This window comes from Schistocerca gregaria, unplaced genomic scaffold, assembly GCF_023897955.1.
Source record: "Schistocerca gregaria isolate iqSchGreg1 unplaced genomic scaffold, iqSchGreg1.2 ptg000043l, whole genome shotgun sequence".
Taxonomy (NCBI): domain Eukaryota; kingdom Metazoa; phylum Arthropoda; class Insecta; order Orthoptera; family Acrididae; genus Schistocerca; species Schistocerca gregaria.
The window spans coordinates 7,327,378-7,341,626 of NW_026061702.1; positions in this window are offsets into that span (position 1 = coordinate 7,327,378).

Genomic DNA, 14,249 nt, shown 5'->3' on the forward strand with positions numbered 1-14,249 from the left:
TGGCTTTGGTGCCTTGGACATGAGCTAGGACTTTAAGATTCTGCATAAAAGGAGGACTAGCATCCCAGTTGCACGGGAGAATGTGAAAAGGGTTCATATGTATTAAAAACCTGAGACATCCGTCCGTTTTCGTCATTTGTTATCGAATCGACTTAAAGCCAGATCGTCACATTGGCCGCTCTTCTCTCTGAAATGGTTGTACTTATCGTCTGCAAAGCTATGACGCGTGCTGCGGTATGCGGAGACACTAAAAGCACCATAGTAGAACACAGATGAAGCTTCTAAGTTGATGTAATAGCCAGTAAGAAGTAGTACAATTAAAGTTTTAGGTATCGGTTATTGACTTTTTACCCTTCTTTGGTGCCTTGGACACGAGCTAGGAACTTAAGATTTTGCATGAGGGAGGACTAGCAGCCGAGTTGCACGGGAGAATGTGAAAAGTGTTCATATGTAGTAAAAACCTGAGAAATCCGTCCGTTTTCGTCATTTGTTATCGAATCGACTTAAAGCCAGATCGTCACATTGGCCGCTCTTCTCTCTGAAACGGTTGTACTTATCGTCTACAAAGCTATGTCGCGTGCTGCGATATGCGGAGACATTAAAAGCACCATAGTAGAACACAAATGATGCTTCTAAGTTGATGTAATAGCCAGTAAGAAGTAGTCCAATTCAAGATTTAGGTATCGATTATTGACTTTTTAGCTGGCTTTGGTGCCTTGGACATGAGCTAGGACCTTATGATTCTGCATGAAACGAGGACTAGCGGCCGCGTTGCACGGGAGTATGTGAAAAGTGTTCATATGTAGTATAAACCTGAGAAATCGGTCCGTTTTCGTCATTTGTTATCGAATCGACTTAAAGCCAGATCGTCACATTGGCCGCTCTTCTCTCTGAAACGGTTGTACTTATCGTCTGCAAAGCTATGTGGCGTCCTGCGGTATGCGGAGACACTAAAATCTCCATAGTAGAACACAGATGAAGCTTCTAAGTTGATGTAATAGCCAGTAAGAAGTAGTACAATTGAAGTTTTAGGAATCGATTATTGACTTTTTAGCTGGCTTTGTTGCCTTGGACATGAGCTAGGACCTTAAGATTCTGCATGAAAGGTGGACTAGCAGCCGAGTTGCAGGGGAGAATGTAAAAAGTGTTCATGATGATGATGAGTCCCATACTCCGTTTACCGTGCGTAGGGGAGCGACGCGGGAGACCCGTGCCGCCATACTAGGCAAGGTCCTAGTGGAGGTGGTTTGCCATTGCCTTCCTCCGACCGTAATGGGGATGTTTGATGATGATGATGAAGACGACACAAACACCCAGTCATCACGAGGCAGGTGAAAAATCCCTGACCCCGCCGCGAATCGAACCCGGGACCCCGTGCTCGGGAAGCGAGAACGCTACCGCGAGACCACGAGCTGCGGACAAAAAAAAGCAGATAAAAGTAAAAAAAAATGGTTTTTAACTCAGCCAGCGGCAGTCCAAAGCCTGCGTCGAAAATGAGGATGGGAAACCATTAAAGTAAACCGTACTGAACGTGACGGGCTGAAAAAGAAGACAGCGAGCTAGAAGAAGGTAGGCGTTTACTATCCAATTTCTTACTGTGGAGAATCGACTTTAAGTTTTAATTACAAACGAAGGCAAGGGCCTATCGCAAAATGAGTTATGCAGATATATTCCTTGTTTAACTTTTAGTCCGATTGCATGACAAAATTAGGTTTTAAATATCTGTAATTATTATCTATTTAAGACCGTAGTAAGAATATTGTTCGAGATTTGGGCGTTTTCGCTACGCACAACTCTATTTAAAACTATATATCTTGAAATACATTCATGTGATGATAGTGGAATTTTAATATGTTTTAGGCACATACATCGACGGTGTAAATCTCTAGTTAGAGGATTTTGGAATTACTATTAAAAAAGTTGATATCATTTTTCTAAACCAACCATTTTTCAGCCCATAATAAAAGTGTTCATATGAAGTAAAAACCTGAGAAATCCGTCCGTTTTCGTCATTTGTTATCGAATCGACTTAAAGCCAGATCGTCACATTGGCCGCTCTACTCTCGGAAACGGTTGTACTTATCGTCTGCAAAGCTATGTCGCTTGTTGCCGTAGGCGGAAACAGAAAAGCACCATAGTAGAACACAGATGAAGCTTCTAAGTTGATGTAATAGCCAGTAAGAAGTAGTACAATTCTAGTTTTAGGTATCGATTATTGACTTTTTAGCTGGCTTTGGTGCCTTTGACATGAGCTAGTACCTTAAGATTCTGCATGAAAGGAGGACTAGCAGCCGAGTTGCACGGGAGAATGAGAAAAGTGTTCATATGTAGTAAAAACCTTAGAAATCCATCCGTTTTCGTCATTTGTTATCGAATCGACTTAAAGCCAGATCGTCACATTGGCCGCTCTTCTCTCTGAAACGGTTGTACTTATCGTCTGCAAAGCTATGTCGCGTGCTGCGGTATGTGGAGACACTAAAAGCACCATAGTAGAACACAGATGAAGCATCTAAGTTGATGTAATAGGAAGTAAGAAGTAATCCAATTCAAGTTTTAGGTATCGATTATTGACTTTTTAGCTGGCTTTGGTGCCTTGGACATGAGCTAGGACCTTAAGATTCTGCATGAAAGGAGGACTAGCAGCCGAGTTGCACGGGAGAATGTGAAAAGTGTTAATATGTAATAAAAACCTGAGAAATCATTCCGTTTTCGTCATTTGTTATCGAATCGACTTAAAGTCAGATCGTCACATTGGCCGCTCTTCTCTCTGAAACGGTTGTACTTATCGTCTACAAAGCTATGTCACGTGCTGCGGTATGTGGAGACACTAAAAGCACCATATGAGATCACAGATGAAGCTTCTAAGTTGATGTAATAGCCAGTAAGAAGTAGTACAATTCATGATTTAGGTATCGATTATTGACTTTTTAGCTGGCTTTGGTGCCTTGGACATGAGCTAGGACCTTAAGATTCTGCATGAAAGGAGGACTAGCAGCCGAGTTGCACGGGAGAATATGAAAAGTGTTAATATGTAATAAAAACCTGAGAAATCCGTCTGTTTTCGTCATTTGTTTTCGAATCGACTTAAAGCCAGATCGTCACATTGGCCGCTCTTCTCTCTGAAACGGTTGTACTTATCGTCTGCAAAGCTATGTCGCGTGTTGCCGTAGGCGGAAACAGGAAAATCACCATAGTAGAACACAGATGAAGCTTCTAAGTTGATGTAATAGCGAGTAAGAAGTAGTCCAATTCAAGTTTTAGGTTTCGATTACTGACTTTTTAGCTGGCTTTGGTGCCTTGGACATGAGCTAGGACCTTAAGATTCTGCATGAAAGGAGGACTAGCAGCCGAGTTGCACGGTAGAGTGTGAAAAGTGTTCATATGTAGTAAAAACCTGAGAAATCCGTCCGTTTTCGTCATTTGTTATCGAATCGACATAGAGCCAGATCGTCACATTGGCCGCTCTTCTCTCTGAAAAAGTTGTACTTATCGTCTGCAAAGCTATGTCGCGTGCTGCGGTATGCGGACACAATAAAAGCACCATAGTAGAACACAGATGAAGCTTCTAAGTTGATGTAATAGCCAGTAAGAAGTAGTACAATTAAAGTTTTAGGTATCGGTTAATGACTTTTACCCTTCTTTGGTGCCTTGGACACGAGCTAGGAAATTAAGATTTTGCATGAAGGAGGACTATCAGCCGAGTTGCACGGGGGAATGTGAAAAGTGTTCATATGTAGTAAAAACCTGAGAAATCCGTCCGTTTTCGTCATTTGTTATCGAATCGACTTAAAGCCAGATCGTCACATGGCCGCTCTTTTCTCTGAAACGGTTGTACTTATCGCCTGTAAAACTATGTCGCGTGCTGCGGTATGCGGAGAAACTAAAAGCACCGTAGTAGAACACAGATGAAGCTTCTAAGTTGATGTAATAGCCAGGAAGAAGTAGTACAATTCAAGTTTTAGGTATCGATTATTGACTTTTTTGCTGGCTTTGGTGCCTTGGACATGAGCTAGGACCTTAAGATTCTGCATGAAAGGAGGACTAGCAGCCGAGTTGCACGGGAGAATGTGAAAAGTGTTCATATGTAGTAAAAACCTGAGAAATCCGTCCGTTTTCGTCATTTGTTATCGAATCGACTTAAAGCCAGATCGTCACATTGGCCGCTCTTCTCTCTGAAACGGTTGTACTTATCGTCTACAAAGCTCTCTCGCGTGCTGCGGTATGTGGAGACACTAAAATCACCATAGTAGAACATAGATGGAGCTTCTAAGTTGATGTAATAGCCAGTAAGAAGTAGTACAATACAAGTTTTAGGTATCGATTATTGACTTTTTAGCTAGCATTGGTGCCTTGGACCTGAGCTAGGACCTTACGATTCTGCATGAAAGGAGGACTAGCAGCCGAGTAGCACGGGAGAATGTGAAAAGTGTTCATATGTAGTAAAAACCTGGCAAATTCGTCCGTTTTCGTCATTTGTTGTCGAATCGACTTAAAGCCAGATCGTCACATTGGCCGCTCTTCTCTCTGAAACGCTTGTACTTATCGTCTGCAAAGCTATGTCGCGTGCTGCGGTATGTGGAGACACTAAAAGCACCATAGTAGAATACAGATGAAGCATCTAAGTTGATGTAATAGGAAGTAAGAAGTAATCCAATTCAAGTTTTAGGTATCGATTATTGACTTTTTAGCTGGCTTTGGTGCCTTGGACATGAGCTAGGACCTTAAGATTCTGCATGAAAGGAGGACTAGCAGCCGAGTTGCACGGGAGAATGTGAAAAGTGTTAATATGTAATAAAAACCTGAGAAATCCGTCCGTTTTCGTCATTTGTTATCGAATCGACTTAAAGTCAGATCGTCACATTGGCCGCTCTTCTCTCTGAAACGGTTGTACTTATCGTCTACAAAGCTATGTCACGTGCTGCGGTATGTGGAGACACTAAAAGCACCATATGAGATCACAGATGAAGCTTCTAAGTTGATGTAATAGCCAGTAAGAAGTAGTACAATTCATGATTTAGGTATCGATTTTTGACTTTTTAGCTGGCTTTGGTGCCTTGGACATGAGCTAGGACCTTAAGATTCTGCATGAAAGGAGGACTAGCAGCCGAGTTGCACGGGAGAGTGTGAAAAGTGTTCATATGTAGTAAAAACCTGAGAAATCCGTCCGTTTTCGTCATTTGTTATCGAATCGACATAGAGCCAGATCGTCACATTGGCCGCTCTTCTCTCTGAAACGGTTGTACTTATCGTCTGCAAAGCTATGTCGCGTGCTGCGGTATGCTGAGACACTAAAAGCACCATAGTAGAACACAGATGAAGCTTCTAAGTTGATGTCATAGCCAGCAAGAAGTAGCAGAATTCAAGTTTTTGGTATCGATTATTGACTTTTTTGCTGGCTTTGGTACCTTGGACATGAGCTAGGACCTTAAGATTCTGCATGAAAGGAGGACTAGCAGCCGAGTTGCACGGGAGAATGTGAATAGTGTTCATATGTAGTAAAAACCTGAGAAATCCGTCCGTTTTCGTAATTTGTTATCGAATCGACTTAAAGCCAGATCGTCACATTGGCCGCTCTTTCCTCTGAAACGGTTGTACTTATCGCCTGTAAAACTATGTCGCGTGCTGCGGTATGCGGAGTAACTAAAAGCACCGTACTAGAACACAGATGAAGCTTCTAAGTTGATGTAATAGCCAGGAAGAAGTAGTACAATTCAAGTTTTAGGTATCGATTATTGACTTTTTAGCTGGCTTTGGTGCCTTGGACATGAGCTAGGACCTTAAGATTCTGCATGAAAGGAGGACTAGCTGCCGAGTTGCACGGGAGAATGGGAAAAGTGTTCATATGTAGTAAAAACCTGAGAAATCCGTCCGTTTTCGTCATTTGTTATCGAATCGACATAGAGCCAGATCGTCACATTGGCCGCTCATCTCTCTGAAACGGTTGTACTTATCGTCTGCAAAGCTATGTCGCGTGCTGCGGTATGTGGAGACACTAAAAGCACCATAGTAGAACGCAGATGAAGCATCTAAGTTGATGTAATAGGAAGTAAGAAGTAATCCAATTCAAGTTTTAGGTATCGATTATTGACTTTTTAGCTGGCTTTGGTGCCTTGGGCATGAGCTAGGACCTTAAGATTCTGCATGAAAGGAGGACTAGCAGCCGAGTTGCACGGGAGAATGTGAAAAGTGTTAATATGTAATAAAAACCTGAGAAATCCGTCCGTTTTCGTCATTTGTTATCGAATCGACTTAAAGTCAGATCGTCACATTGGCCGCTCTTCTCTCTGAAACGGTTGTACTTATCGTCTACAAAGCTATGTCACGTGCTGCGGTATGTGGAGACACTAAAAGCACCTTATGAGATCACAGATGAAGCTTCTAAGTTGATGTAATAGCCAGTAAGAAGTAGTACAATTCATGATTTAGGTATCGATTATTGACTTTTTAGCTGGCTTTGGTGCCTTGGACATGAGCTAGGACCTTAAGATTCTGCATGAAAGGAGGACTAGCAGCCGAGTTGCAGGGGAAAATGTGAAAAGTGTTCATATGTAGAAAAAACCTGAGAAATCCGTCTGTTTTCGTCATTTGTTATCGAATCGACTTAAAGCCAGATCGTCACATTGGCCGCTCTTCTCTTTGAAACGGTTGTACTTATCGTCTGCAAAGCTATGTCGCGTGTTGCCGTAGGCGGAAACAGGAAAATCACCATATTCAAACACAGATGAAGCTTCTAAGTTGATGTAATAGCCAGGAAGAAGTAGTACAATTCAAGTTTTAGGTATCGATTATTGACTTTTTAGCTGGCTTTGGTGCCTTGGACATGAGCTAGGACCTTAAGATTCTGCATGAAAGGAGGATTAGCTGCCGAGTTGCACGGGAGAATGGGAAAAGTGTTCATATGTAGTAAATACCTGAGAAATCCGTCCGTTTTCGTCATTTGTTATCGAATCGACATAGAGCCAGATCGTCACATTGGCCGCTCATCTCTCTGAAACGGTTGTACTTATCGTCTGCAAAGCTATGTCGCGTGCTGCGGTATGTGGAGACACTAAAAGCACCATAGTAGAACACAGATGAAGCTTCTAAGTTGATGTAATAGCCAGTAAGAAGTAGTAGAATTCAAGTTTTAGGTATCGACTATTGACTTTTTAGCTGGCTTTGGTGCCTTGGACATGAGCTAGGACCTTAAGATTCTGCATGAAAGGAGGACTAGCAGCCGAGTTGCACGGGAGAATGTGAAAAGTGTTCATATGTAGTAAAAACCTGAGAAATCCGTCCGTTTTCGTCATTTGTTATCGAATCGACTTAAAGCCAGATCGTCACATTGGCCGCTCTTCTCTCTGAAACGGTAGTACTTATCGTCTACAAAGCTCTGTCGCGTGCTGCGGTATGCGGAGACACTAAAATCACCATAGTAGAACACAGATGGAGCTTCTAAGTTGATGTAATAGCCAGTAAGAAGTAGTACAATACAAGTTTTAGGTATCGATTATTGACTTTTTAGCTAGCATTGGTGCCTTGGACCTGAGCTAGGACCTTAAGATTCTGCATGAAAGGAGGACTAGCAGCCGAGTAGCACGGGAGAATGTGAAAAGTGTTCATATGTAGTAAAAACCTGGCAAATTCGTCCGTTTTCGTCATTTGTTGTCGAATCGACTTAAAGCCAGATCGTCACATTGGCCGCTCTTCTCTCTGAAACGCTTGTACTTATCGTCTGCAAAGCTATGTCGTATGCTGCGGTATGCTGAGACACTACAAGCAGCATAGTAGAACACAGATGAAGTTTTTAAGTAGATGTAATAGCCAGTAAGAAGTAGTACAATTCAAGTTTTAGGTATCGATTATTGACTTTTTAGCTAGCTTTGGTGCCTTGGACATGAGCTAGGACCTTAAGATTCTGCATGAAAGGAGGACTAGCAGCCGAGTAGCACGGGAAAATGTGAAAAGTGTTCATATGTAGTAAAAACCTGAGAAATTCGTCCGTTTTCGTCATTTGTTATCGAATCGACTTAAAGCCAGATCGTCACATTGGCCGCTCTTCTCTCTGAAACGGTTGTACTTATCGTCTGCAAAGCTATGTCGCATGCTGCGGTATGCTGAGACACTACAAGCAGCATAGTAGAAGACAGATGAAGCTTCTATGTTGATGTAATAGCCAGTAAGAAGTAGTACAATTCACGTTTTAGGTATCGGTTATTGACTTTTTAGCTAGCTTTGGTGCCTTGGACATGAGCTAGGACCTTAAGATTCTGCATGAAAGGAGGACTAGCAGCCGAGTTGCAGGGGAGAATGTAAAAAGTGTTCATATGAAGTAAAGACCTGAGTAATCCGTCCGTTTTCGTCATTTGTTATCGAATCGACTTAAAGCCAGATCGTCACATTGGTCGCTCTGCTCTCAGAAACGGTTGTACTTATCGTCTGCAAAGCTATGTCGCGTGTTGCCGTAGGCGGAAACAGAAAAGCACCATAGTAGAACACAGATGAAGCTTCTAAGTTGATGTAATAGCCAGTAAGAAGTACACCAATTAGAGATTTAGGTATCGATTATTGACTTTTTAGCTGGCTTTGGTGCCTTGGACATGAGCTAGGACTTTAAGATTCTGCACGTAAGGAGGACTAGCAGCCGAGTTGCACGGAAGAATGTGAAAAGTGTTCATATGCAGTAAAAACCTGAGACATCCGTCCGTTATCGTCATATGTTATCGAATCGACTTAAAGCCAGATCGTCACATTGGCCGCTCTTCTCTCTGAAACGCTTGTACTTATCGTCTGCAAAGCTATGTCGCATGCTGCGGTATGCTGAGACACTACAAGCAGCATAGTAAAACACAGATGAAGCTTCTAAGTTGATGTAATAGCCAGTAAGAAGTAGTACAATTCAAGTTTTAGGTATCGATTATTGACTTTTTAGCTGGCTTTGGTGCCTTGGACATGAGCTAGGACCTTAAGATACTGCACGAAAGGAGGACTAGCAGCCGAGTTGCAGGGGAGAATGTAAAAAGTGTTCATATGAAGTAAAAACCTGAGTAATCCGTCCGTTTTCGTCATTTGTTATCGAATCGACTTAAAGCCATATCGTCACATTGGCTGCTCTGCTCTCGGAAACGGTTGTACTTGTCGTCTGCAAAGCAATGTCGCGTTTTGCCGTAGGCGGAAACAGAAAAGCACCATAGTAGAACACAGATGAAGCTTCTAAGTTGATGTAATAGCCAGTAAGAAGTAGACCAATTCAAGATTTAGGTATCGATTATTGACTTTTTAGCTGGCTTTTTGTGCCTTGGACATGAGCTAGGACTTTAAGATTCTGCATAAAAGGAGGACTAGCAGCCAAGTTGCACGGGAGAATGTGAAAAGTGTTCATATGTAGTAAAAACCTGAGAAATCCGTCCGTTTTCGTCATTTGTTATCGAATCGACTTAAAGCCAGATCGTCACATTGGCCGCTCTTCTCTCTGAAAAAGTTGTACTTATCGTCTGCAAAGCTATGTCGCGTGCTGCGGTATGCGGACACAATAAAAGCACCATAGTAGAACACAGATGAAGCTTCTAAGTTGATGTAATAGCCAGTAAGAAGTAGTACAATTAAAGTTTTAGGTATCGGTTAATGACTTTTACCCTTCTTTGGTGCCTTGGACACGAGCTAGGAAATTAAGATTTTGCATGAAAGGAGGACTATCAGCCGAGTTGCACGGGAGAATGTGAAAAGTGTTGATATGTAGTAAAAACCTGAGAAATCCGTCCGTTTTCGTCATTTGTTATCGAATCGACTTAAAGCCAGATCGTCACATTGGCCGCTCTTTTCTCTGAAACGATTGTACTTATCGCCTGTAAAACTATGTCGCGTGCTGCGGTATGCGGAGAAACTAAAAGCACCGTAGTAGAACACAGATGAAGCTTCTAAGTTGATGTAATAGCCAGGAAGAAGTAGTACAATTCAAGTTTTAGGTATCGATTATTGACTTTTTAGCTGGCTTTGGTGCCTTGGACATGAGCTAGGACCTTAAGATTCTACATGAAAGGAGGACTAGCTGCCGAGTTGCACGGGAGAATGTGAAAAGTGTTCATATGTAGTAAAAACCTGAGAAATCCGTCCGTTTTCGTCATTTGTTATCGAATCGACATAGAGCCAGATCGTCACATTGGCCGCTCATCTCTCTGAAACGGTTGTACTTATCGTCTGCAAAGCTATGTCGCGTGCTGCGGTATGTGGAGACACTAAAAGCACCATAGTAGAACACAGATGAAGCTTCTAAGTTGATGTAATAGCCAGTAAGAAGTAGTAGAATTCAAGTTTTAGGTATCGACTATTGACTTTTTAGCTGGCTTTGGTGCCTTGGACATGAGCTAGGACCTTAAGATTCTGCATGAAAGGAGGACTAGCAGCCGAGTTGCACGGGAGAATGTGAAAAGTGTTCATATGTAGTAAAAACCTGAGAAATCCGTCCGTTTTCGTCATTTGTTATCGAATCGACTTAAAGCCAGATCGTCACATTGGCCGCTCTTCTCTCTGAAACGGTAGTACTTATCGTCTACAAAGCTCTGTCGCGTGCTGCGGTATGCGGAGACACTAAAATCACCATAGTAGAACACAGATGGAGCTTCTAAGTTGATGTAATAGCCAGTAAGAAGTAGTACAATACAAGTTTTAGGTATCGATTATTGACTTTTTAGCTAGCATTGGTGCCTTGGACCTGAGCTAGGACCTTAAGATTCTGCATGAAAGGAGGACTAGCAGCCGAGTAGCACGGGAGAATGTGAAAAGTGTTCATATGTAGTATAAACCTGGCAAATTCGTCCGTTTTCGACATTTGTTGTCGAATCGACTTAAAGCCAGATCGTCACATTGGCCGCTCTTCTCTCTGAAACGCTTGTACTTATCGTCTGCAAAGCTATGTCGTATGCTGCGGTATGCTGAGACACTACAAGCAGCATAGTAGAACACAGATGAAGTTTCTAAGTTGATGTAATAGCCAGTAAGAAGTAGTACAATTCAAGTTTTAGGTATCGATTAATGACTTTTTAGCTAGCTTTGGTGCCTTGGACATGAGCTAGGACCTTAAGATTCTTCATGAAAGGAGGACTAGCAGCCGAGTAGCACGGGAAAATGTGAAAAGTGTTCATATGTAGTAAAAACCTGAGAAATTCGTCCGTTTTCGTCATTTGTTATAGAATCGACTTAAAGCCTGATCGTCACATTGGCCGCTCTTCTCTCTGAAACGGTTGTACTTATCGTCTGCAAAGCTATGTCGCATGCTGCGGTAAGCTGAGACACTACAAGCAGCATAGTAGAAGACAGATGAAGCTTCTATGTTGATGTAATAGCCAGTAAGAAGTAGTACAATTCACGTTTTAGGTATCGGTTATTGACTTTTTAGCTAGCTTTGGTGCCTTGGACATGAGCTAGGACCTTAAGATTCTGCATGAAAGGAGGACTAGCAGCCGAGTTGCAGGGGAGAATGTAAAAAGTGTTCATATGAAGTAAAGACCTGAGAAATCCGTCCGTTTTCGTCATTTGTTATCGAATCGACTTAAAGCCAGATCGTCACATTGGTCGCTCTGCTCTCAGAAACGGTTGTACTTATCGTCTGCAAAGCTATGTCGCGTGTTGCCGTAGGCGGAAACAGAAAAGCACCATAGTAGAACACAGATGAAGCTTCTAAGTTGATGTAATAGCCAGTAAGAAGTACACCAATTAGAGATTTAGGTATCGATTATTGACTTTTTAGCTGGCTTTGGTGCCTTGGACATGAGCTAGGACTTTAAGATTCTGCATAAATGGAGGACTAGCAGCCCAGTTGCATGGGAGAATGTGAAAAGTGTTCATATGTAGTAAAAACCTGAGAAATCAGTCCGTTTTCGTCATTTGTTATCGAATCGACTTTAAGTCAGATCGTCACATTGGCCGTTCTTCTCTCTGAAACGGTTGTACTTATCGTCTACAGAGCTATGTCACGTGCTGCGGTATGTGGAGCCACTAAAAGCAAAATAGTAGAACACAGATGAAGCTTCTAAGTTGATGTAATAGCCAGGAAGAAGTAGTACAATTCAAGTTTTACGTATCGATTATTGACTTATTAGCTGGCTTTGGTGCCTTGGACATGAGCTAGTACCTTAAGATTCTGCATGAAAGGAGGACTAGCAGCCGAGTTGCACGGGAGAATGTGAAAAGTGTTCATATGTAGTAAAAACCTGAGAAATCCGTCCGTTTTCGACATTTGTTATCAAATCGACTTTAAGTCAGATCGTCACATTGGCCGTTCTTCTCTCTGAAACGGTTGTACTTATCATCTACAAAGCTATGTCACGTGCTGCGGTATGTGGAGACACTAAAAGCAAAATAGTAGAACACAGATGAAGCTTCTAAGTTGATGTAATAGCCAGTAAGAAGTAGTACAATTCAAGTTTTAGGTATCGATTATTGACTTTTTAGCTGGCTTTGGTGCCTTGGACATGAGCTAGGACCTTAAGATTCTGCATGTAAGGAGGACTAGCAGCCGAGTTGCACGGAAGAATGTGAAAAGTGTTCATATGCAGTAAAAACCTGAGACATCCGTCCGTTATCGTCATATGTTATCGAATCGACTTAAAGCCAGATCGTCACATTGGCCGCTCTTCTCTCTGAAACGCTTGTACTTATCGTCTGCAAAGCTATGTCGCATGCTGCGGTATGCTGAGACACTACAAGCAGCATAGTAAAACACAGATGAAGCTTCTAAGTAGATGTAATAGCCAGTAAGAAGTAGTACAATTCAAGTTTTAGGTATCGATTATTGACTTTTTAGCTGGCTTTGGTGCCTTGGACATGAGCTAGGACCTTAAGATTCTGCACGAAAGGAGGACTAGCAGCCGAGTTGCAGGGGAGAATGTAAAAAGTGTTCATATGAAGTAAAAACCTGAGTAATCCGTCCGTTTTCGTCATTTGTTATCGAATCGACTTAAAGCCATATCGTCACATTGGCCGCTCTGCTCTCGGAAACGGTCGTACTAATCGTCTGCAAAGCAATGTCGCGTTTTGCCGTAGGCGGAAACAGAAAAGCACCATAGTAGAACACAGATGAAGCTTCTAAGTTGATGTAATAGCCAGTAAGAAGTAGACCAATTCAAGATTTAGGTATCGATTATTGACTTTTTAGCTGGCTTTTTGTGCCTTGGACATGAGCTAGGACTTTAAGATTCTGCATAAAAGGAGGACTAGCAGCCAAGTTGCACGGGAGAATGTGAAAAGTGTTCATATGTATTAAAAACCTGAGACATCCGTCCGTTTTCGTCATTTGTGATCGAATCGACTTAAAGCGAGATCGTCACATTAGCCGCTCTTCTCTCTGAAACGGTTGTACTTATCGTCTGCAAAGCTATGTCGCGTGCTGCGGTATGCGGAGACACTAAAAGCACCGTAGTAGAACACAGATGGAGCTTCTAAGTTGATGTAATAGCCAGTAAGAAGTAGTACAATTCAAGTTTTAGGTATCGATTATTGACTTTTTAGCTGGCTTTGGTGCCTTGGACATGAGCTAGTACCTTAAAATTCTGCATGAAAGGAGGACTAGCAGCCGAGTTGCACGGGAGAATGTGAAAAGTGTTCATATGTAGTAAAAACTTTAGAAATCCCTCCGTTTTCGTCATTTGTTATCGAATCGACTTAAAGCCAGATCGTCACATTGGCCGCTATTCTCTCTGAAACGGTTGTACTTATCGTCTGCAAAGCTATGTCGCGTGCTGCGGTATGTGGAGACACTAAAATTACCATAGTAGAACACAGATGAAGCATCTAAGTTGATGTAATAGCCAGTAAGAAGTAATCCAATTCAAGTTTTAGGTATCGATTATTGACTTTTTAGCTGGCTTTGGTGCCTTGGACATGAGCTAGGACCTTAAGATTCTACATGAAAGAAGGACTAGCAGCCGAGTTGCACGGGAGAATGTGAAAAGTGTTCATATGTAGTAAAAACCTGAGAAATCCGTCCGTTTTCGTCATTTGTTATCGAATCGACTTAAAGCCAGATCGTCACATTGGCCGCTCTTCTCTCTGAAAAAGTTGTACTTATCGTCTGCAAAGCTATGTCGCGTGCTGCGGTATGTGGACACAATAAAAGCACCATAGTAGAACACAGATGAAGCTTCTAAGTTGATGTAATAGCCAGTAAGAAGTAGTACAATTAAAGTTTTAGGTATCGATTATTGACTTATTTAGCTGGCTTTGATGCCTTGGACATGAGCTAGGACCTTAAGATTCTGCATGAAAGGAGGACT